The sequence below is a fragment of the Hibiscus syriacus genome, unplaced genomic scaffold (assembly GCF_006381635.1).
Source record: "Hibiscus syriacus cultivar Baekdansim isolate YM2019G1 unplaced genomic scaffold, ASM638163v2 tig00113123_pilon, whole genome shotgun sequence".
NCBI classification, from domain to species: Eukaryota; Viridiplantae; Streptophyta; class Magnoliopsida; order Malvales; family Malvaceae; genus Hibiscus; species Hibiscus syriacus.
Genome location: NW_024063443.1, coordinates 1,846,846 through 1,872,162, shown reverse-complemented (window position 1 = coordinate 1,872,162; position 25,317 = coordinate 1,846,846). Strand labels below are relative to the sequence as shown.

The window sequence follows — 25,317 nt, the reverse complement described above, 5'->3', positions numbered from 1 at the left end:
TAATTGCTTAAGCATTGGCGAACATATCTTGAACTATTGTATAGTAATGATGAACAATTATTCTCTTAGATAAGTAAACTAGTCTTGAACTAACTAAGATAAGGGTAAACTCATAGCACACAATTAATCCCTTAATCTTCCAAATTCCTTGATGTGTCTACAAGGAGTATATATATGTTTTAGCCATCTTTCCTCAAGATTTTAATAAGTGTACTAGAAAAATAGGTAACGTTTTTCATATAAGGTGCTATTATATATTGTGATAAAAGTACAAATAAAATACTTATCTATATAAATTTACTTTTTAAAATATTATATAATATATTAATTATTGGTTTAATATGAAGTTTTTGTTAAAATTTGAGAGTACAACGATAATAATTCTAAGAATTTTCATTTAATAATTTAGTTTAATATTAATAATTTAATTTATTAAAAAATATATCATAAGAATAATTTAAAGAAAAAAATTGATTCTAAATAATTTTAGATTCTTCTAACCAAACATACAAAAAAATTAATATAACATCCCAATAATATATTAAATATTATTACATTATAGAATTTTATTTCTAAAATAATATTATATTAAACCAAACTACCCTTAAATATACTTTTTTACTTTTTATACAATTAAAGTGAAAATTTGATATTAAATTTTCTGAAAACAAGGAGAATTACATTTTTGGTGTTTTAATTAAGAGTAACTCATTTTTTTCAGATTTTAATTTTTCTTTTGCTTTTGACATTGATTAAATTGTGATCTCAATAGAAAAAGAAACTTTGTTGTTTCTGTAGATAACATTTTTTTCCTCAACAAATTATTAATATAATATTACTTTTTAAATAATTATGATATTCGAATCAATTAATTTGATTTAAATAATTAATTTAGATTTATTAATATCTAATTTATTCAACTCGAAATCATCTATTTATTTTAATTTATTTTATTTTCAAAATTAAAATTAAAATTTAAAAATATAATATCTCATCGATCAATCAGTAATTAAAAATCAGTCTGAACCATGGTTATCAAAACCGGACCGACCGGTTCAATCGTGAACCAGTGGCTTGTCCGGTCCTGTTACCTCACAAAACCGGTATGGCAATGAACCGGCTGAAAATCGGTAAAATCGGGGTGAACCAGCTAAAAATCAGCAAAACAGGTTTGAACCGCTGGTTCACTTTTTTTTTCTTTTTTTTAAAAAAAAATTAAACTAAACGACGTCGTTTGTTCAACGAGTCGAGTCAAATTCGAGTATTGCTGAGCTCGACTCAAACTCGAAAACTTTAAAAGTAAGCTCAACTCAACTAAAAAACTCACGAGCTAAAAATTATCAAGTTCAACTCGAACTCGAAATATAATATTAAAACTTGAACTCGAAAAGGCTCGAACTCAAAAAAAATTAGAAGTTCGATTGAAGCCTAAGATTTGAGCTCAATTGCGCTCTGTGCTAACCAAAAGGCTCCATGATTTTGAATGTCAAATTACTTCTATTATTTATAGAAGTAAATTGTGATGCTCTTCAATGTTTCTTAGTCATGTGAGATTGTTTTGTTCTCATATTTTTACTCTTTAAACTTTTGAGATACTCTTCTATGTTTCTTAGCCATGTAAAATTATTTAAAAAAAAAAAATTAAACCAAATGATATCATTTATTATAATTTTTTAAAACCCTAATTTTATTTTTTTGATTATAGTTATATAATTATATTTATTATTTATTACGTTTTACCTTAAATATTATGTTGTAGTTGATTTGAATCATTTTGTTTCACTTGATTTTATGGTTTTTAATTTATATATGTTATGACTTGTGATATTTTTATACATATTAATATTGTAAACTTAAAAAAAGTGTTACATATATATTAATATTGCTTTGAATATTATGTAAAATTAAAAAAATTATTTTATATAAAATCCGATTCAACCGCGGTTGAACCCGGTTGAACTAGTGAGCCAGTACCTTCACCGGTTCAATGTCCGATCCGGTTTTAAAAACATTGGTTTGAACAACTTAATAAATTTATATTATTCGCTTTTACAAAATAAAATTATTATTATCAAAAAATAATATTATCAAAAAAATAATACTATGATATTTGTTCTTAAATTTTGAATTGCCATTTCTATTAACAATAATAATAATAAAAAAAAAGGAATGAACAATATAAACATGAAAAATAAGAAATCAAACCTAGGACAGACCCGAAAGGGGAAAATGAAAAGAGAAAAACAAAAAAATTGAAGAAAAATCTGAGAAACGAATTAATAAATTAAAAAATAAGAAACGAGAAACGATTTTGGTGCGTGTGGAAATGGCGACGGAGGAGAAGCTCCTCCTCTTTCACAAATCCCTTTTCTCTTCGCCTCTTGTTCTCGTCAAATATTCGAAACGGGTTTTGAATGCGTTTTGAATTCGATCAACAATCAAAAAACCAGGATCCGTATAAATCAAATGGAAACGTTTAGGAAAACCCATAGTTCATATACGGGTTTTATGTGAAATCATATCTTCATTGTTTGGAAATAAATAATAAAGGAAGAGGGAGGGGGTGAATGGTGGTTTAGGAAAAGAGAAGAGAGAGAAAAAAAGGAAGCGGAGGTGGTTGGTGTTTTTTCGAAGGGTAATGTCTTTGAAGGACAAGGAAAATCAATGGAGCTGTGGAAAAGCTGCCGCCGCCGCCGTCAACATTCAAAGAGTTGGTTCTATCGTTCGCGACATTGGAGATCCGTGCCTTCCCTATTCTTCCATCAAGGTTGTTTTTAGCTGTAAGATTATTCCTTTAACATTCTTTATATCTGTATATTTACCAGTTAAATTATATAATGAAACGATTTTTTTCTTGTGGAATCCAGTTTTATTCCTTTAAAATGTTTGTTTCTTATCATTGAATCATAACAGTTTGTAAGTTTTTAAGGTTTTTGTTGCAAACGTTTTGATCAAATGAGATCTGTGGGAGAGATCTAGGGTTTTCTTCTGTTTATTGTTTTTTTCCCTGAAAACAAGGAAATTATTACAATAATGGAAAATTTAATTGGTTTAATGTTTAGTTCCAATAGTTTAAGAAATTAAGCAAGCTTGAAATAAATAATTAGTGATTGACACCCTTGTTGAATGGTTGATCCTTTAATCGTTGAATTTTATTTGTATGCTTATAAAGGAAAAAAGTTTGTATTGTGAGGGAAGGGTCGACGTGGGTCAAATGCGATGTCCGAACATTGATCGTTGTGTTCACACTAATATATATTCAGAATTTATGCTCTCTGAAAAATTGAATTGAGACCATGCAATGTGAGTTCAAACAAATTGCAGCATTTTAGTCTTAAAATGTTTCTTTACTGGCTCTCTCCATTTTCTATTTTGTTAATTTCAATAACTAGAGAAGAAAGTGGCTTCATTGCTTTTGAAAAAAAATTGATCTCCACAAAAATGTACCTTCATTGGTTTCCCATTTTCTGATTATGGTATGGCTAGGGTAATTCATTTTATCTATTGCCATATTGATAAAGCCGGTACTTATGATTTAGGTAGGCAAGATGCTTAAGCCAGAGAAATGGCAGGCCACTTTTGATGACAAGGGGAAGGTTTCTGGTTTTCAGAAAGCACTCAAGTTGATTATTCTGGGGGTATGTCTTAGCTTCTCTTTCCCTTTTCTTTTTCCAATCATTTGTTTCAACCAGATTGTTTATTTCATGCTTTCTTTTTGCATTTTTTTTGGGAAATCTGTTGGTATTGCTATTGTACTTGCAGGAACGGATTTTTATTGTGGTCCATGATGAGATTTGATATGCTCAAATATTTGTTTCCTTGTTTTTGAAATAAATAGGCTTTAGTAGTAAATCGACCCCTAAACTATACCCTAATTTTCAGATTGGTATTTAAAAGTTTTTTTTGGTCAGAAGTGGTACCTAAAGTATTAACTTGTTACCCCCAAAAAGTTACCAGCCAATAAGAATGTGATAAAATGATAATGTGATAAAATGATAGTTTAAGTACCGGTTCTAACCAAAAGAAACTTTAAATACCAATTTGATAATTGGAGTATAGTTGAGGGACCCATTTGTTAGCAAAGTTAAATAAATAATACCAAAAGTTAAGTCTGCCAATCATTATTCTTCCTTTGGTACCAATTTGATCAATAGTTTTTTAAGCTTTGCCATGTTCAACTTGCATGGTTATATGCAAATGCTTATTATATATATACTCTCGACCTATGAAAATATCTATACTTCATGCCTTTCTGAACTATATGGCATTAAAATTTTAGCAGGGTCTATCATGGATGACAATTGGGTAATTTTGAGGGTATTAACTTGTCCCAACTTTAATAGGTTGTGTCAAACTGTCAGTTAATACCTTATATGATGATCTAACCTGACTATGTTTTCTTTTTCGAGTCTATTTTCATGTTATTATGGTAATTATATGCATGTCTATTTTATGTCACTGGTTTGTTGAAGTTTTAAATTTTTTTGAGTACTAAAATGTGAAGAGACTAATATGTTTGGAATTAATTGTTGGCTTGATTGGATGCCCGCTTTAACCTGTTCCATTTCCGGTTCAAATTTGCTTAAATTCTGAACACACTTGGGTTTGGCTTCTAGAAATCTGCATGTTTTATGATCTGCAGTGACATCTTGGCGTAATGGCACTTCTCTCTTGTTTTGTTTGCATTCATGATGCTTGCTATCATATTTCTATCTTTTAGATGGACCTTGGTTTTATTCTGGGTTCATTTGGCCACATAGCTCTCTGCAACTTCACTGGTTCTAGGTAGTCACAAGTGCTTCATTAATCAGCCCATATCTCATATAATATGACATCTTAGCTCATAATTAAGCGGTGGGAGGTCAAATGTGGATTCAGAGCTCAGCTTTGTTGCATGACTGAATAAGAGGAGAAAATACAAGTGCAACTTCTATCATTTTGTTTGGTTCCATATAGTGAATTTGTCACCTTCGTTACCTTTACTAGCTTTAAGATTTTAGGTGATATTGTGACTGTTTCAGTTAGTGCCATATTTGCTTTCCACATATCTCTCTTCTCCTCCAAGTCTGTATGAACACACTAACATTTTCTGCAGTTGGTGCAAAACTTTAAGATCAATTTATCTCATTGATGCTAGGGGGTTGATCCGTCTATAAGACCAGAAGTTTGGGAATTTCTTCTAGGTTGCTATGCATTGGGGAGCACTGCAGATGACAGAAGGCAATTAAGGACAGCCCGGAGGTTAGTCCTGTTCTTTTCCACTTTATATTCTAAAATTCTTTTCCTTGTGAGTCCCTTTCTTAGGTTGTTCTGCTTGGCGCTTGAATGTCAAAGTAACTGAATATCTTTTTTCAGTTAAATATTCTTATGTAATCATACTTATTTGTCGACCATGGTTAGCTTTCAATCAACATTATTTTTAATAATTATCTGCAATGTCCATTGTTTCTCCTCTTTCTATTGTCAGCAGATAGACAAATATGCTCATTGTCGTATGTAGGAAATAGCTGTTCAAGCAAATGACTGAAAGTTATCATTTGTTCGAGAAGTCTTATTTGTTATGGTATGATTTATACCAAATTAGGTTACCTTTCAAGAGGCTCATTTTGTAAAGGATTATAATTTTATCCGTATTTGCTTTTATTATTTAGGTATAGTGTTTGTATTTTATCCTTATCCTCTTCATCTGCTATTGCAAGCTATAAATTCCTTCAAATGCCAATAACTTTAAACAGAAAAACATACAATGGTTTTAAATGCTGGGAAAAGTGCTCAAATTGCAATGCATTGAGAATACAGATAGATACTTAAGATTAAAGGACATTTTGATTAGAACTTTTAGTTTTATGCTTTGGCTAGAAGAAGGATACGCGTCAGCACTATTTAAGAAATATATATATTCATTTGGGAAAAGGCTCTCTTGATTAAGCATCTGTAGAGACGCATGCTGTCTATGCTTCCAGAATTGATGACTTTTTATTTTTGTAGTTAAAATTTTTTTTAGAGAATTTCTCTAGAGTGCTGGGAATTTTGCAAATTCCACTATCCTTTTTTCTCAGATCAAGGCTCTGTTTTGCTGAATTCTAAATAATTAACAGCTGTATGGAAAATATGCAGGGAACGTTACGAAGACCTTATAAAGCAATGCCAGACAATGCATTCAAGCATAGGAACTGGTTCACTTGCATATCCTGTTGGTTCAAAAGTTATGGATATGAGGACTCCATCCAAGGAAGTAAAAGTTAAGAGTAGAGAAGCTTCCCCTGATGGTACTGGTAAAAGAGAGAAATGTTCTGATTTCAGTAATTGTTCTGATAAGTCGTCTGCTGACCAAAGACTGAGTATTAGTAATTCTGGTGACCTTACAAGTGTCAGGAAAAATGCTGAGAGTGCTGCATATGATTCTTGTTCTTCATCGACTTCTGGTCCATGTGGTCCTTGTTCCTCAAAAAGAGGGGGAGATTGTAATGGGTCAGAATTCATAGCTGAATATGATTTTGATTTTCCTTCCTTACCAAGAACAGATTTGTTTGAGGAGAGTGAAGATGAAAAAAGAATTTGATGCAGAGGAAGTGTATTCTGCACGATATAAATTGATATTTGAGGATGATAATATGCATAGTTTTCAAATCGATAACAATGCTGATTTAATCATGGAATCAAACATTAAATCCTCACTTTCTAAAAATATCTCACGTCGATGTAATACTGAAATTGAATTGGTGGCCCATTCTGATGCCTTTGAGCCAGCTCTGTGTCCCAACAATATAAGTTATAAAACAGAAACAGTGAACGGATTAAGCATATCTAGTGTTCCAAAACCACCATTGGCGAATGCAACCAGATCCCAAGAAGTGGCTGCCCAAGAAGAAAGAGTAAGTGAATGGCTTTGGACTCTGCACCGAATAGGTAACTTATGTGTTTTTGCAGTTTAAAGCATTTTTTCCTTTTTCTATTCCATTTGATGGATACTGTTTATTTGTTTTTCTTCTTAACTGACAGGATTTCTGTTTTCCCAGTTGTTGATGTGGTCAGAACAGATAGTCATCTTGATTTCTATAAGGATACAAGAAACTTAGCTAGAATGGCTGATATTCTCGCTGTTTATGCATGGGTTGATCCTACAACTGGTTATTGTCAAGGTTTTAGCCTTCTGCTTTGTTTTGCTGAACCTTTCTCTTATTATTGCTATTTATTTGGTGCAAAGCTGTGAATGATCCAGCTTCAGGTTTTGAGTTTTAAACATCTAATGCTATTTGTTCTGCTTGGATTTTGATCTTAGGTATGAGTGACCTGCTGTCTCCTTTTGTTGTGCTCTTTGAGGATAATGCAGATGCATTTTGGTGCTTTGAGATGCTCATTAGAAGAATGGTAATTTAAACTTGGTGAATATGTCAATCTTGATCGTTTATATTTTTAATACTTACACCTCTTTCTCATACGCCTCCAGCGTGAAAATTTTAAGATTGACGGGCCGACTGGAGTGATGAAGCAGCTGCAAGCACTGTGGCATATTTTGGAATTCACAGACAGGGAAATTTTTGCACATCTCTCAAATATAGGTGCTGAAAGCCTTCATTTTGCATTTCCTATGCTGCTTGTTCTGTTTCGGCGAGAGCTATCATTCAATGAGTCTCTTCGTATGTGGGAGGTCTGTGCCCTTACTCTCATTTGATGCTATCAAACTATTGCAATCTTTTGTACTACTATGTTATAATGTATCCAGGAAACAATAAAGCATTGTGATAAAATTTTAATGGGCATAAAGCATAATAGTCATCTGGTTGAGCACAAAGTTAACAACAGTAAGGTGGAAAGCTTCTAGCACGAATTTTGTTGCTTATTTAGAGTTTCGCTGCAACAATTATCTTCTTGATTGAGCCCATATTTCTGGAATATTTTGTCCCTTCTTTTTCACCATTGCGGTTCCATGAGGAGCCCTGCCTATTTTTATCAGTGATGCTTGTTTTACCTAGTTAACTCAAACCCCCGACTGATGGTATTTATGTATGAAGGTCCTAAAACCAACTTGTGGGGTTTGACTTTTGACTACTGCATCTATGAGGGTGCTTTTACAATACAAAGTTAATAGAATAGGGCCACAGGGAATTAAAATTTCCAACAGATTTCCCTTTGCTCTAAAAATTGACAGAGATTACCACTAACCTATACAGTGTGTAATGCATGTTATTGTTTTTCATTTTAATTAAGTCTCAAGATCTTGATTCTCTCCACCTCATTTTATTGTCAAGTTCAAGTTTACAATGTCTGAGGTGCGGTTGATGAGCATGGTTTCTGTGAAACAGAGTATTATCCTATTAAGGAAGTTGAGAAAAGAAATTTTATATCTGAGTTTCTCATGATTAGCATGAAACTATACTTTACTTTTTCATATTCTTTTGGGGGGTTTTTGGGTGAGATTGGCACTAAGAATATCAACCTCGATATAGATGATGTGGGCAGCTGATTTTGATGAATCTACCACCTGCAATTTAGAGGACATCTGTCTGGATGCATTGATTGTACATCTTCCTAGGGATTCTGGGGAAGAAATCCGACAAGAAAACCCAGAAAATGAAGATGATGGCGTAAAGGGTGACTTACAATCAAAACATTCACGTTCGTTGTCAGCATCGGATCGCTTTTGTGGTTTGACAAAGAGTTTTTTGGCTAGAAATAATAGCCTCCAATTACACGGTGTTGTCTCATCAGCTAGGAAAGGAGATGAAAATTTGGCTGTATATTGTGTAGCTGCTATTCTTATCATGAACCGTCAAAAAATCATCAAGCAAACCCGTTCAATAGATGATATGATAAAGGTAATTCAATAGATGACATGATAAAGGTAAGTCCCTTAAAATTATTAAGTTATACTATCATCCTCTGTCTTTACACACATGCACAGCTTTGAGTATCCATTCTACTCACAACCCCTCTCAAGTAGGACTTATTAAATTTACAAAGTAGAAAATGTTTTTTCCCCCTTAAGATGCAATATTATTGTTTTCCTTTCTGTAAAAAAGTATTATTGTTCTCTTCTACAAGATATAAAAAACTTGGAAAAAAAATGCCTGATAGATATGATGTTAATCAAAGTGATGCCTCGCCTTTGAAATGTCGCTTTTAGCTAGTTATATTGCAACCTTACAAGTGAAATTTGGGGGGAGCTCACCTGTATTGCTTGGTTTTTTTATAAGTTGGTTCCATACTAAATTTTCATAGAAACTATTTTTGTCTTAAATGAAATTTAACCTACCAGAGAACTCAGGTTTTGAGCGAGTGCATAATTTGCATATTTATGGCCAGTTTATTTCCTGTATAACCTGTTATTTTTCAAGTCTTTCTTTCTGCTGTGTATGCCATTAAATTCCAGATGTGTGAGAAATGTTTTTGATGGAAGGGTTGATTTCTATGTACAACTTTTCCAAAGGAAAAATGCTTGCTATCAATACCTTTTTATGATATTTTTCTGCTGTAGAACTTAAAAATTGAAACGGGGAAGATTTCCCTTTCTTTATTTAGGATAGCGGGGATGCTTGCTTTGATTTCAATTGTTTTTCTTTGCTTTTCTATTGCAGATTTTCAATGATAAGCGTCTGAAAATCCATGTGAAAAGATGCGTGTGCACTGCAATCAAACTCAGAAAGAAATATTTATACAAGGTTAGTAATTTACTGAATTATGAGTGAGCCGATATGTGAATTCAACTCGCTACTGTGAGATGAATCCTTATTTTTTTTTGTGGTCTCTTTTTCTGATGACAAAATGAAGGTGCTTTATATTGGAAATTCTAAAACTGTTATCATGATTGAACATGTGAAAGCAAGTATCCAGTTACCCATGTGACAAGATGTGAGTTAATGCATGACAAGTATAACCCTTGCCTTTTTACTTGGTTGCTATACAGTCTTAAATGGAGCACAGTGGATTTGATATGATCCATTAAGTGAACCCCATACGGGGAATACTGTATTGTTCTTGCAATGACTTTTCTTGACTATCACATTGCCTGCATTACATAGTTTTGACAGAATGTTCTTGTTTTGAATGGATTGGATGAGAATATTAACAAGTTGAACATACCGAATTTATTATCTCCGTTGTTAAGTTATGTTAAACGAGTGGCATGTAAAATGTGTATATCCATATATTATGCCAATTGACGTGCATGGCATTACTTGTTTTTTTGCTCCATTAATTGGTTCACCTTGACAGTAAGCTGTATTAATCTCATGTTTTGTTTCAATCAGCTAACCAAGAGAAGAGGCTGAGTAGATCGCAGTATTGAGTAGGTCGGCAACGTTTCTTACCTACTTTCACAGAAATAAAAGGTGACAGCACTTGGAGCCAATATTTTCTATCCGGATTTCCTAGTTTGGACATGGCATGAAAGTTTATGGTGGATTTTTCTGATGGCATATAAAGAACACTTTGCCATCCAAAAATTCATCCGATTTTTGCACCTCCGTTGTCCTCAAGTCTGTTCCAAGCTAACTACTGTGGTGTAAATTCTTTTTCACAGAAACAGTATATTTGATGCAAAAAGAATGTATAAAAATATTCATATTGAAATTTTGGGTCGAGCGGACTCGGTACTACATGCTCTGGGACAATGACACATTTTCAAGACTTGAACTGTTGGTCATGTAGTCTCAGGGGAAATCATCTGTTCCCGCGGCCATATTTGGAGTTATTACCCTCCAAATACACAAAAAAAAACTTGAAAAATAAAAATGTCCGCAGCCGATACTTGCACGCGTTCGAGTAATTCAAGTGTTTGCGTAGAGTGTATTGCACATATTATTGACTATATCAGTGGAATTTGCATCTTATTTGACACCTTGCTTGTGCAGAGTTTTCCTGATGTTGAAGCACCCCCAAAAAGAGTGGTCTGTCCATTTTTGTGAAGTTTGATGCAGATGCAAGCGCTTAGCAATTACAGGGAAAGGTCTCCCAGGTTAGGCCCGGCTTTGATCTGCCTTTCTTTTTTCACTTAAAAGAAAAACTTGTAAATTCAAATGTCAAATTGTGCCTAAAAAATCTCTTGTTTTTATTCCTCCGAAATGAAACAAAAATACGGTGTCTAGTTAGATAATTGTTCATCTTTTAGCTCCCATGTAAGGACAGTCATTTTAGTTTAGGATTCAACAATTCATTTCTGGAAAGCTACTTTTTTTTAAATGCCTTTCTATTGTTTTTAAATATTTCATTTAATTAATAATAAAAATACTTTTAAATTAAATAATACATTTTCATTAAAATCTTTTCATCACACAGCATGGTTACGATTAAGTGTAAACTTTTCATCTTCAAATTAGATTTGTCCATTGTCAGTTGACTCGATCGATTCAACTCATCAGATTTTGATTTCGGATTTTTGTTAGGTTAATTCGAACAAAATTAAATTAGTTTTCAAGTTTTTATATTTAATTTAATTTTAACTAAAAATATAAATAAATATTAATATGATATCATTATTTTTATTATTTTAAGAAAATATAAGTGAGCCTCAATTTGATTCATGGGCACTTCTAATATTTAATTATAGAAACTATATAAGTAATATAAAACCAAATCTTTAAATACTAAAATATGTTGTTTTATTCATTAGCCTTGCTGTAAGAGATCCACTTAGTGTCAATGGTGTTGCATCATTCGATACAAGTATGAACGGACATATGATTTTATATTTATTGACGAACATATAAAGTTCTAAGGGACAAAATCAAATTATCAATGGAAAATACAAAAAAAAAAAAATTAAAATATATAAAATTTTGAAAATTTCCAGAGATGACCGGCATCATTGAATACAAGGCATGAGTAGCCAAACATCTTTTCTTACAAATTGCTATAGTTCTTTCTTGCATTGCATGCATTTTCACTATTAGTGTCCATCCTTCAAACTTAGGCTTCAATGGTATAGCAAGTAAATCTTACCATATTTCGATAGTTTTTACTTGATTTCTCAATCCTTCACTTATGTTCCCAATAAATATATCAATAGGGTCAGGGATGAAATCAGGATTGAACTATGAGGAGCAAATTACTTAATTTTGAAGTAAATGAGGTCCTAAAAAGTAATTAAACCATAAAAATTAAGAGAGTCGGTGTTTAATTTCAATGATTTTGTTAATTGTTTTAAAAAAAATGAACCAATGCTTAATTTTGTTAATTTTAAAATTGGTAGGGTCCTAAAAACAATTAAACCAAAAAGTTTTTAGATGGGCAACGATTTGATTACAATGATTTCAAACTACCAGTGACATAAAATGTAATCAGACCATCAAAGTTATGGGGACACTGCCCCTGTCACAATGTCACCCTAGAATGTACATTAGTCTCCCAAATAATATTTGTTCAATGCATTGCATTGTAGGAGAGAGGCGAAATCATTTTTTAATTAAAATACTAAATATGTAGTTTACCACTTATATATTCATTTTTAAAAAATATGTTCTTTTAAATTCTCTTTAAAAAGATAATTTTGAAAGTCTACTTTTAAAATTAAAATAAAATCAGATTCAAGAGTCGATTACGTAAAGAGAAAATTAAAGTATCCTATTACGCCAAAAAAGTTAATATCTTGTTTAAATGTATCTCGTCTCGGGTTTTGAATTTTTTTAATATAAAATTAAATTAAATTCATAATTCATTGAATGAAAAAAAATATGAATATAAATTTATGAAATTGTCTGAAAAGATAAAGCATTTACATTGATTTTTGAAAATACAAAAACCTTTGTTTATACGGTTTTACAAAAGAATGTTCTCCTATTCCGAACATTTAAAAAGATAATATTTCAATAAATAAAGATATCGCATCGTTAAATATATGCCTTATTTTTAAAAAAAAGATGAAGAGAAAATTTTTGCAAATGATGTTCTACTATAACAAATAATTAAATGGATAATCGTTATTTATCAAAATGTAACAACTTTACTTTAATTGTTTTTAAAAATGATTTTTTTTTTTAATTTTATAAAACTAACAAGATATCACTCTCGTAAGTTAATAGATCCTCTCATTATTTACCAAAACACAACAATATTATATTAATTAATTTTAAAAATAAGAATTTTTAAGTTAATTGCATCAAATGTCCTCAAATTATGACCCTCATTTTAAATTGGTCCTTAATATTTTAAATACTTCAATTTTCATCCCTAATTTTTGACGACCATTCTAAATTAGCCCTCAAACTTTTGAAAATTTCAATTTCATCCCCAAACTATGACATTCATTCAGAATTGGTCCCCACACATTTTGAACATTCCAATTTCATCCCAAACTAGACATATATTCTAATTGCATCCCTTGTTAATAAACTTATTAGGCAAGTTATATTATTATATGTTTAAGAAAATAAAATTTAGGTTAAACTATGGTTGAAACTAATTTCACACTTGGATGAACTGGCTGATGAAATAGGAATATTCAAAGTTTGGGGGACTAATTTAGAAGGATTGTCATAGTTTAGGGCTGAAATTAGAACGTCTTAAGGTTTAAGGACTAATTTAGGGCGAGAGTCATAGTTTGGAGATGCAATTAGAATATTATAAAGTTTAGGGACCAATTTAAAATAAGGATTATAGTTTGAGGACATATGATGCAATTAACTTTTTTTATATATAAAAATGCATCATTTATCACCCCTATACTGTCTAGTCGAAAACTGAGCAGAAGATGTCATATTAACTGATTGAAATTTGGTTGGAGTCGAATTATAACTAAACCAAACTAACAAAAATTCAAATAGACAATAAACTATTTTTTAGAGTATAACTGTCTCATATATAAAACATAAGGTTAAATCAGGTAATCACACATCAAATATGATTGCCAAACAAAAAAAAAATTAGTCTAGGGATACTCGGATCTCACATCCTCGTCAAGTATCAATACGATACAAAAATCAATATTTATTATTTTGTCTTGTTTGGATACAAGGTCGTAATACACAATATCCCTCTGCCTTATCAAGAGTGAAGTCTTAATTAAGTTGCACGCAAGTGCAATAGATCGTATGTCATGCCAATTGTACCCGACATAAAATTAACAATCAAGGATTGTTGAAAAATCAAGAGACTCGTTAGTCATCACAATTACAAAAAACTGACTGAAACAAACAAATGGTGAAGAAAAGAAATAGAACATTCACTGTAAACAACAACGAATAACGTCCCAAGCACACCAGCCTCACAAATTAACCAGCTTCTATAGAACCTGAAAGAAAAAAAGAAAGACAAAAACAAAGAAAACCTAAAAGGTTAGGTTAGGAGAAGAGAGAAATGCAAGCTATTAGATTATCTAGCCTTTTTTTTTATATATCCCAATAATTCCTATCAGATCAGCACTATTAGTCTGATTTATTTTGGATTAATGGGCATAACCGCCTAACCGAAAAGCCAAACGGATTAACCTCATGGCCACCTGGCAAGAGCCCCAACAACCTATTTTCCATTTTTAACGTTCTTTCTGCTTCTCAACTTTCTTAAAAAAAACTCAGTTAGCACCTCCAACAGAAGCACAATTCTGATTCAAAGGCAAAACCTTCAGACTTTGACGCATCTCTTGGAACTGAGCTGTGGGAAGAGGCTTAGTAAGGATGTCAACAACTTGAAACTTAGCAGGCACTTAGTTCATTTCAAGAACTTTACTCCCAACCTTTTCACGAACAAAATGTATACCAAGGTCTACATGCTTAAGTTGCGCACGTAAAACCAAGTTCACTACCATAGCGATAGTACTTGTGTTATCACACCATACAACCGGTGTTTGAGAAGAATGCACGCCTATATCCTGAAGCAACGCCTTAACCCAAGCAACCTCATACATTGCATCCGCAAGGCTCCTATATTCTACCTCAATAGTAGAACGAGGGACAGATCGATGCTTCCTTGAAATCCAAGACAACAGATGCTTCCCGAGATACACATAATAACCGAAGATGGAACGTCGGCCATCAACGTCACTACCCCAGTCAGCATCAGCAAAACAAGTTATACAAGGAACAGTTTTCTAAGGAGCAATCCAAGTACCAAATTCAGAGGTACCGCAGTATGCACTTAACCCCGGACTAATGCGACTCACAAGGAGCCTACATAAACTACGCAATCTTACGCACATCAAACGAGATAAAACATTCACTGTAAACAAAGATGAAGAAAAGAAATAAAACATTCACTGTAAACAACAATGAATGAACGCCCTAAGCACACCAACCTCACAGATTAACCAACTTCCATAGAACCTGAAAGAAGAAGAAACGACATAAACAAAGAAAACCTAAAAGATTATGTTAAGAGAGAGAAATGTAGCCTTTTTAGCCGAGGGCCTTTTTTTATATAGCCCAATATATCCTATCAGATCAGCACTCTTAGTCTGATATGTTTTGGATTATTGGGCATAACCCGCCAAACCGAAAAGCGAACGAATTAACCACACACCCAACTAGCAAGAGCCCCAACTGTTGGTTTTTGGAAAAAGTCCCACATTGGTTGTGTATAAAGAGGAGGGAAAATTATTTTGTTATAAATAAAGCCCTCATCCTCCTTAGTTAATCATTCCACAAATATAAGTCTTCTTCTATTTTAAAGGCTATTTGTATTCTTTCTCTCTTTGAAATATTTTGGTGTTCTCTTTTATGTCTATTTAATAGCTATTGTCGGGTATAGTTGTTAATTATTGTCCTATTAAAATTACTTGTCTTGGTAGTTCTGTCTAAGGAAAGTGGGTTTTAAGAGGAACCATTGTGACCCCTCTTCTTTCCTGGGAATCTACCTTGGGGTGATTTTTAGTACAATCGTTTTCACACTAGTCACCTAGATAATAGTTTTCAAGGTGAATATGTTATTGGTGGAAATTAACCCGAATTCCACAACAATTGGTATCAGAGCTCTTGGTTTATTTTAGTATGCTCTGTGGTTGCGGCTTAGGCTGATCTTCCACATCAGAAAAATTTCCTTGGGATAATTGACATTCCGCATTGGCAGCTATTAAATAGAATTTGTAGCAGAAATGGCAGACGCTTCTTCATCTTCAATTTTGACAAGAAATGCTGTGACAAATGTTAGATTTGCAGTGGAGATTTTTGATGGCACCGATCATTTTGGCATGTGGCAAAGCGAGGTTCTAGATGCCCTATTTCAGCAGGGTCTAGACATTGCTATTGAAGGAGAGAAACCAGATGATGTTGAGGAGAAAGAATGGAAGAGGATCAATAGAATGACATGTGGTACTATTCGATCGTGTCTTTCTAGAGAGCAGAAGTATGCATTTTCTAAGGAAACTTCTGCAAGTAAATTGTGGAAGGCACTGGAGGAGAAATTTTTGAAGAAAAGCGGTCAGAACAAACTCTACATGAAAAAGAGATTGTTCCGCTTCAACTATGTACCAGGTACCACTATGAATGATCACATTACTAGCTTTAATCAGCCGGTGACTGATCTGATGAATATGGACGTGACTTTTGAAGACGAAGATCTGGCTCTGATGTTGATGGGATCACTTCCTGATGAGTTTGAGTATCTTGAAACTACTCTACTTCATGGGAAGGTTGATGTGTCTCTCAGTGAACTAACTGTTGCCTTGTATAGTTATGAATTGAGAAAAAAAGACAAACAAGAAAACACAAGTGTCGAAGCAGAAGCTCTTGTTGTTAGAGGCCGTTCCAAGAGTCAGAATAAAGGAAGCAGAGGGAGATCGAAGTCAAAGTCCAGATTGAGCAAAGATGAATGTGCCTTTTGTCGAGAAAAAGGGCACTGGAAGAAAGAATGTCCCAGGCTAAAGAATAAAGGCAAACCTAAAAGGGGAAAGGCTGTCTCAGAATCAAATGTGGTCGAGTATGATGATGGAGATTCAGATTTCGCATTCGCTGCTACGCCATCAACCAGCTGTTCCAGTTCATGGCTGTTAGATTCAGCTTGTAGCCACCATATGACCCCCAATAGAGAATGGTTCTTTGATTTTAAAGAACTAAAAGGTGGAATTATCTACACAGCAAATAATTCCCCTCTTGACACACTTGGGATTGGTTCAATTCGCTTGAGGAATCAGGATGGATCAATCAGAACCTTAACATGTGTCCATTATATACCAGATTTAATGAGAAATCTCATCTCTGTGGGAACCTTAAAGTCAAAAGGTTTAGAAGTGAGGGCAAAAGATGGGATTATGAGGATTATCTCGGGTGCACTGGTGATAATGAAGGGAATCCGAAAAAGAAACAATGTGTATTACTTTCTGGGTAGTACAATTGTTGGGACAGCAACAGTGGCAGCTTCTACTGATGAACAGGAGTCAGAAGCAACCAGGTTATGGCATATGCGCTTGGGGCATGTTGGTGAAAAATCCTTGAAATTACTGATAGATCAAGGATTATTGAAGGGTGCTCGGGCTTGCAAATTAGCTTTTTGTGAGCATTGCATCAAAGGGAAGAAGACGATGGTGAAATTTGGAACAACAATCCATGATACTAAATGTATTTTGGATTATGTTCATTCAGATGTATGGGGGCCTTCCAAGATAACTTCATTGGGAGGAACACACTATTATGTCACATTTGTTGATGATTTTTCCCGGAGAGTTTGGGTGTATCCAATGAAGGCAAAGGATGAAGTGCTAGGATTTTTCCTTAAATGGAAAAAGATGATGGAGACTCAAACAGGCAGAAAAATCAAACGTCTCCGTACAGACAATGGTGGAGAGTACAAAAATGATCCATTTCTGAAAGTCTGTGAAGAGGAAGGTATTGTTAGGCACTTCACTGTCAGAGGTACACCACAACAGAATGGGGTGGCAGAGCGTATGAACTGGACATTAGTGGAGAAGGTTCGGTGTATGTTGTCTAATGCTGGGTTAGGCAAAGAATTTTGGGCTGAGGCTTTGGTCTATGCTTGTCACCTTGTCAACTGCTTACCATCGACTGCTATTGGTGGTAAAACACCATTAGAGAAATGGTTTGGAGTACCTGCTACAGATTATGATTCCTTACATGTGTTTGGTTCCACTGCATACTACCATGTTAAGGAGTCAAAGCTGGATCCAAGAGCAAAGAAGGCGATCTTTATGGGGATCACCTCTGGTATGAAAGGCTATCGTCTTTGGTGTCCATAAACAAAGAAAATAATCTTCAGCAGGGATGTTACCTTTGATGAATCTACCATGTTGAGAAAGGTGACTTCAGAAAAATTGGAGCAGACAGATGGAACTCCCAAACAGGTGGAGTTTGAAGGAAGCAAATTTGTCCCAACCAGTAAAGAAACTGATGTTGACTCTCCTATGGTAGAAGAAGAGTCAGATGAAGAAGAGGTTCAGACCCAAGAACCTCCACAACAACATGAATCAATTACACTCAGAAAGGGAAAGAGGACTATTAGACAACCTGCTCGTTATGCTGATATGGTCTCTTTTGCATCACCAATTGTAATTGATGACGTTCCTGCCACTTTTAATGAAGCAGTTCAAAGTTCAGAACATAAAAAGTGGAGGATCGCCATGAATGAAGAAATGCAATCCCTTCAAAAGAATCAGACGTGGAAACTAGCTAGTCTTCCGAAGGGAAAGAAGGCAATTGGGTGCAAGTGGGTATATGCAAAGAAAGATGGATTTCCTGACAAGAATAACATCTGCCACAAAGCAAGATTGGTGGCTAAAGGCTACGCTCAAACGGAGGGAGTTGATTATAATGAAGTATTTTCTCCAGTTGTAAAACATTCCTCCATCAGAATTTTGTTGACTTTGGTAGCGCAGTTGGATTTGGAACTAGTTCAGATGGATGTAAAAACTGCATTTTTACATGGAGACTTGGATGAGGAAATCTACATGACTCAGCCAGATGGATTCAAAGTTGCTGAAAAAGAAGAGATGGTGTGCAAATTAGAAAAATCGCTATAAGGATTGAAGCAATCTCCAAGGCAGTGGTACAAGCGATTTGACAAGTTTATGATAGGGCAGAAGTACACAAGAAGCAAATATGATCATTGTGTGTATTTACGCGAGCTAGAAGACGGATCCTATATATATCTTCTTCTTTATGTTGATGATATGCTGATAGCTTCCAGGAGTCAGACAGAAATTGCGAAACTAAAGACTCAATTGAACAGGGAGTTTGAGATGAAGGATCTTGGTGAAGCGAAGAAGATTCTAGGCATGGAGATATCAAGGGATAAGAAATTGGGGAGGCTTTATTTGTCTCAGAAAGAATATCTGAGGAAGGTACTAAAACGTTTTGGCATAAATGAGATGTCAAAACCAGTTAGTACACCTCTTGCTCCTCATTTCAAGCTCGGTGCATCCATGTCACCTAAGGATGATGCAGAACGGGAATACATGTCAAAGGTTCCGTATGCAAGTGCTGTTGGTAGCTTGATGTATGCAATGGTGTGTATGAGACCCGATATTTCACAGGCAATTGGGGTTGTGAGCAGGTATATGCATGATCCTGGAAAGGAGCATTGGCAAGTTGTGAAATGGATTCTGCGGTATATTCTGAACACCGTAGATGTTGGTTTGGTCTTTCAGCAGGGCAAACAAGATGGTCAGTGTGTAGTTGGGTATTGTGATTCAGACTATGCAGGTGATTTGGACAAGCGTCGATCAACTACTGGTTATGTGTTTACATTTGCAAAGGCACCAGTCAGTTGGAAGTCCACCTTACAGTCAACAGTGGCTTTGTCTACTACAGAGGCAAAGTATATGGCAGTTACAGAGGCTGTGAAGGAGGCAATTTGGCTTCAAGGGTTGCTTGGTGAATTGGGAATGGAATAAAAGCACATCAAAATGCACTGTGACAGTCAGAGTGCTATTCATTTAGCAAAGAACCAGGTTTACCATGCAAGGACGAAGCACATCGATGTTCGATATCACTTTGTACGAGAGATTCTAGAAGAAGGTGGAGTCATAATCCAGAAGATTCGGACCACTGAGAATCCTGCTGATATGTTGACAAAAGTGGTAACTGCGGTCAAGTTTAAACATTGTTTAGACTTGGTCAATATTGTTACAAATTAAAAGATTGTTTTTTTTAGAGATATGTGTGGAATTTTCCAAGGTAGAGATTTGTTGGATTTTGGCAAAAGTCCCACATTGGTTGTGTATAAGGAGGAGGGGAAATTCTTTTGTTATAAATAAAACCCTCCTCCTCCTTAGTTAATCATCCCACAAATATAAGCCTTCTTCTATTTTAAAGGCTATTTGTATTCTTTCTCTCTTTGAAATATTTTGGTGTTCTCTTTTATGTCTATTTAATAGCTATTGTCGGGTATAGTTGTTAATTATTGTCCTATTAAAATTACTTGTCTTGGTAGTTCTGTCTAAGGAAAGTGGGTTTTAAGAGGGACCATTGTGACCCCTCCTCTTTCCTGGGAATCTACCTTGGGGTGATTTTTAGTACAATCGTTTTCACACTAGTCACCTAGATAATAGTTTTCAAGGTGAATCTGTTATTGGTGGAAATTAACCCGAGTTCCACAACACCAACAACCTACTTCCATTTTTAACAAGGATTATTTTAACACCTCACTAAGTATAAGAATTTACCATTTATGTTATTTGATTAATATATATGATATATCAAATGGAGCTTTGAGCTTGATTTAACAAATTCAAACATGGAAAATTAACACATTGCATATGTCAAATATAATTTCATATGAAACACTAAGTCGACTGTGCTCAAATATAATCGATCATCGAAATAACATATCAAAACACTTTACAACATACCATAACACTTCCATTACTAGTTAATTACTTAGTTTTCAATCGATTTTATAAATTAATTCAAACATAATTCACCTAGACCAAAGCATATCAAACATACATATACATAAAAACATGTTAACTTGATTTTAATAACATTGACTTAATTTAAACTTACGATATCTCTCAAATTGTCAAATTTAATCAGTATTTTTCCCTTTCTGATTTGAGGTTTCCACCTCATCCAATGCTTCAAATACACAAATAAAAATATATTACACATAGAAATTACTTGTTTAATTAAATTTATGATCATCAAACTCCAAACAAATTTCAATTAACAATTATATGTCCACACGTCTTGATTCCCCAGACATTTATGAAAGTTTAACAATTTCATGTTCGTTATCATACTTGAGAAATGTCCATTTTTATTTCTTAAATGAACAGTTGCATTGAATTATTCTTTCTTTCTTCTATTTGTTCATTCTATAGGAATTAAAAGTTAAGGGATAGAAATGTAATAAATGTAAGTAAATAAAAGATGATTATGGAGAGTCAAAAGCAGGCAAAATAAGTATTTTGTAAGAAAGAATTGTGCTATGAATTTGGTCTAATCATCCGTCAAATTCGCAATTTGATTTTGTAGCTTTAGTTAACAGATAATAAAAGAGTATGAAATGGCGGTTTACGCTTAGACTTTGTCACTCTATTTTGTTTTAGTTACTCGATTATTTTTCTAGAATTATATCTAATGTTACGTTTTTACTTCATTTTGATCCTCCGTAAAAATAAATTGAACTGTTGACGTGATAATTCTTTACTTTTTTCAATGATGACACGACATTATCTACACATTAACACCATCGTTCATTAATTTTTTAACGACGGACGATCAAAACGAAACTAAAATGTAACATTAGATGTGATTTAAAAAAAATGGTCGATAATCAAAATAGAGCCACAAAAATAATTGAGTGGCTAAATATCTTCTAAAAATTTCAAATCCTCGTATAATTTAAATATCTTTTTTTATTAATTATCTAATTTTGATATTTTATAGTTTCAATATAATTTCTTAGGTCTATCCGATTGGAAAAATCTATTGATTGTTTGACAGGTTGAGAATGGGGTTTACAAATGGAACAACATTGTTGAGGGTGCTGATTTTCGGCTTCAATTTCATAGCATTTGCTGCCCAATTTGATTGACCTTCCCCAGGTCAGTTCTAATTACATTTGACTTCTCTATTATGATTATGAAGGGTGGAATAAATATATTTCTTAGAAAATAAAATCTTGGAAAAATATATTCTTCTTATACAAGTTAAAATGAAACTTAAATAAAAACTAAATATTTAAAACAATATCTTATCTTAATCCAATTCCAACTTTTATTTAAGGTAAAACTATGGGCCGTGCCCAAAAATATATAAGAGGGTCCGAGTCTTGTGTATAACAACTTTAAACTACTCCATGTCATCGAATTGTACACTTTAAACTATTCCACGTCATAATGGCGTTATAAATTTAGAGCGAGTAAAATAATGCAATCTTCAAAGTTCGGTAAGTAAAATAGAAAAACTTGAAGTTGGGTGAGCAAAATCTGGGAGAAAGTAAAGTTCAATGAGGAACAGTAAATTTTCCCTTATAGATTTAAGGGTAAAACTATATAAAATGACCACTTTCATTTTGTAAGTGTTCACTTTTGGTCATTGAAATTTTAAAGTGATATTTTGCTCATTTGTATTATTGTTATATAATGTTTTGGTCCCTTATGTTACGGTTTCTAATATTTTTAGTCACTAGGTCATCAAACTATTAGTTTGATAATATGGCATATTAATAAAAGGAATTATTTTTTATTTTTAACCTTTAAATTTTAGATAAAATATCAATTTGTCATTGAACTTTAGATAAAATATCAATTTAACTCAAAAATCTGATCAAATTCTTTTGTTACTTGCCTTCATTCACCATCATTATCAGTCATTGTTGACCGTCATCGTCGACGATCGTTGGACCATAAAATTTCTAGTTTACTCCAATTTAACATTCCAAACACGAATCTAATGTCTGTTTCTTTGAAAAATACATTAAACTCTATAAATCTAGTCTCAAATCCTTAACTTCCTTTAAAATTAAAGCATAATAAATTTATCATTAATGTTCATTTGTAAATAAGGGCATTATAAATCAAAATCTATGTCGTAATCAAATTCATATTTTTTTTTGTTTATAGTTGTTTTGGTTTAGATAAAGTAAAATCCTATAATGAAACAATATGATTTTTTATTGAAATTTTAAGGTCTAACGATTACCGGTGATGGAGATCGAAGACACTGGTGAATGATAGACCGTAGTAAGAGATTTCGATAGAATTCATTTGGTATTTTATCTAAGGTTAAAGAGTTAAATTAATATTTTATCTAGAGTTAAAATAATATTTTATCTAAAGTTAATGGGTAAAATTAAAAAGTATTTCCTTTTCAATTTAGTGATCAAAAGTGAACATTGGACAATTTACTCTTAACTTTAATTAACGAAACTGATAAATCCATAAGTTTTATTACGTTGGTTTGGTTTTAATTTTGATTAGATATAAATTCAAGCAATGAAGCTGATACAGTGATGGTGGATCCATTGGACAGTTTCAACAAGTATAGAGGAGGATTTGATATCACCAACAAGCATTATTGGGCTGTAATTCTCTTATCTTTTACTATTTCACATTCTTTTTTATTAGAATTTGATCGGAATTTGAAGTTTGATTTAACCAATTAAAATTCAAACAAAATTTTATTTGATTTGGGTTTGAAATAATCTCGATCTAATTTTGAATAAATTCCCTCCGTTTTGCAGTCAGTTGTATTTACAGGTATCTACGGCTTCGCAATCGCATTCTCGTGGCTTTTATGTGGATTATTGTACGAAATATGTCTCCTGGCAATTGCTTGCCGTTGCGGAAGATGCAGAAAACCCAGAACGAAATCGGACTGTCACAAGCAATGTTACTTATGGCCTGTTCTCCTTGCTATAATCTTCACAATCCTTGCACAGTAAGTTCTTCAACATCTAAATTTTAATCAATTCGATTCAATAATCTCATGTTACCGAGTTTCAAAAATCGAAATCAATTCCGGGTTATGAAGAAAGCCCTGTTCTCGTTTTCAGAGTTGCCTCAGGTTTAGCTCTTGGAGGGACAGTTAGATTCCATTCTGAAGCGAAAACCATGGCGGACATTATTATAGACAGGGCATCGGAAACTATATATAACACAACGGGAGCCATGAAAGAAATGAGGGATAGCTTGGCAGACACGGATGCAACTGGTCAGGCTTCTACTTTTCTTACTACTACATCTCGGAGGTTAGATGTCGAAGCCGACGATATCGCGAGACAGGCAAGGAGAAACAGGCGATTGATCGAAAGGGGTCTCGAGATTGTGTAAATCCTTCTCAAACTTAGTATCTTTGTTACTTGAACCCGAGTGTGTGTCTCTGGTATTGATTATGGATCCTTGTATCTATTTGTTCTTGCAGGTTTATAGTAACCAATGTGACTATTTCCTTGAACTTGGTAGCAGTTATTGCTTTGTCAGGTATGTTTATCAATGTATATGAAACTTTTCATGATCATGAACAAAATCCATAGTGCTTATGGAATTTAGATAATTGGATTGAACAACTTCGGATATCAATATACAAATCGAATTTAGATAGCCCTTTGTCATTGTTCTTATCATAGTTGAACGTTTTCTCCTTCTGCAGTGACTGAATTTTGAGAATTCGACCATCACTTTACTGGTAAGACACTTGAGCATTCATAAGCTTGAGATTTTTATGATTGAATGATTGAAGGTGATAAAATTTAGCTGAAGATTTTAATTTTTTCCATTCGTTTTTCAGGCTAATTGGAATGTGTTGGATCTTGACAATTCTATGCTGGTTGTTCTTTGGGGTTTATTTCTTCTTGGAAAAGTAAGTGCATGCAAGCTGGTTTGCTCGATCTATTTGTTATTTTCTCAGGATTTTTCCAGGTTTGATTGAATTAAAAAAACTCACAAACAAATGCTTGAATTCCAGGTTTTCAGGAGATACTTGCACCGCCCTAGAAATCTTCCAATAAAATCCATACAATAACACTTTGAGTTCAATCCTCCATTGTGATGAATTGCTGTCTGCAGAGTCAGTCATCTTTGATGTTAGTGCTGGAATTTACAACCTTGTTAATGAGGTAATTCAATCTCATTTGATGTTTTACTTAATATGTTTAATCCGAACTCGAAAAAGCCGAACTTGAAAATTAACCTAATTAGCCTAAATCCAAACTCCATATGAACTTGCGCAACGACATGAACTGAACTAAACACGAAATGCGTTAAACAATGGCTTAAATATACAAAAGGTGCCCAATCTAGACCCGTTTTTCCAGTTCAGTGCCTAATGTTTTTTTCGTTTCAGTTTGGTGCCTAACGTTTCATTCTGTAACTCAAAATGGGTTACACCGTGACAAACCGTTAAGTTTGGCCATTAACCCATTAAAAATGCCATGTGTCATGTTTTTTAATATTAAAAAATAATTTTTGCAAATAAAAAATTAAAATGAAAAAAT

At 33.4% G+C, this 25,317-nt stretch overlaps 2 long non-coding RNA genes and 1 pseudogene across 2 annotated transcripts; all 3 read left to right on the top strand.

Moving 5' to 3' along the window:
* Positions 1–2,199: 2,199 nt before the first annotated feature.
* Positions 2,200–10,483, top strand: LOC120185423 (annotated as a pseudogene).
* Positions 10,484–23,654: 13,171 nt separating this feature from the next.
* LOC120185467 lies at positions 23,655–23,928 on the top strand. Its single transcript, XR_005522123.1, has 2 exons — positions 23,655–23,762; positions 23,878–23,928. It is a non-coding gene; the product is annotated as an uncharacterized LOC120185467 (long non-coding RNA).
* A 32-nt stretch (positions 23,929–23,960) lies between these two features.
* LOC120185466 lies at positions 23,961–24,825 on the top strand. The gene is made up of 5 exons (XR_005522122.1): positions 23,961–24,150; positions 24,246–24,304; positions 24,474–24,509; positions 24,612–24,683; positions 24,789–24,825. It is a non-coding gene; the product is annotated as an uncharacterized LOC120185466 (long non-coding RNA).
* Positions 24,826–25,317: the final 492 nt, after the last annotated feature.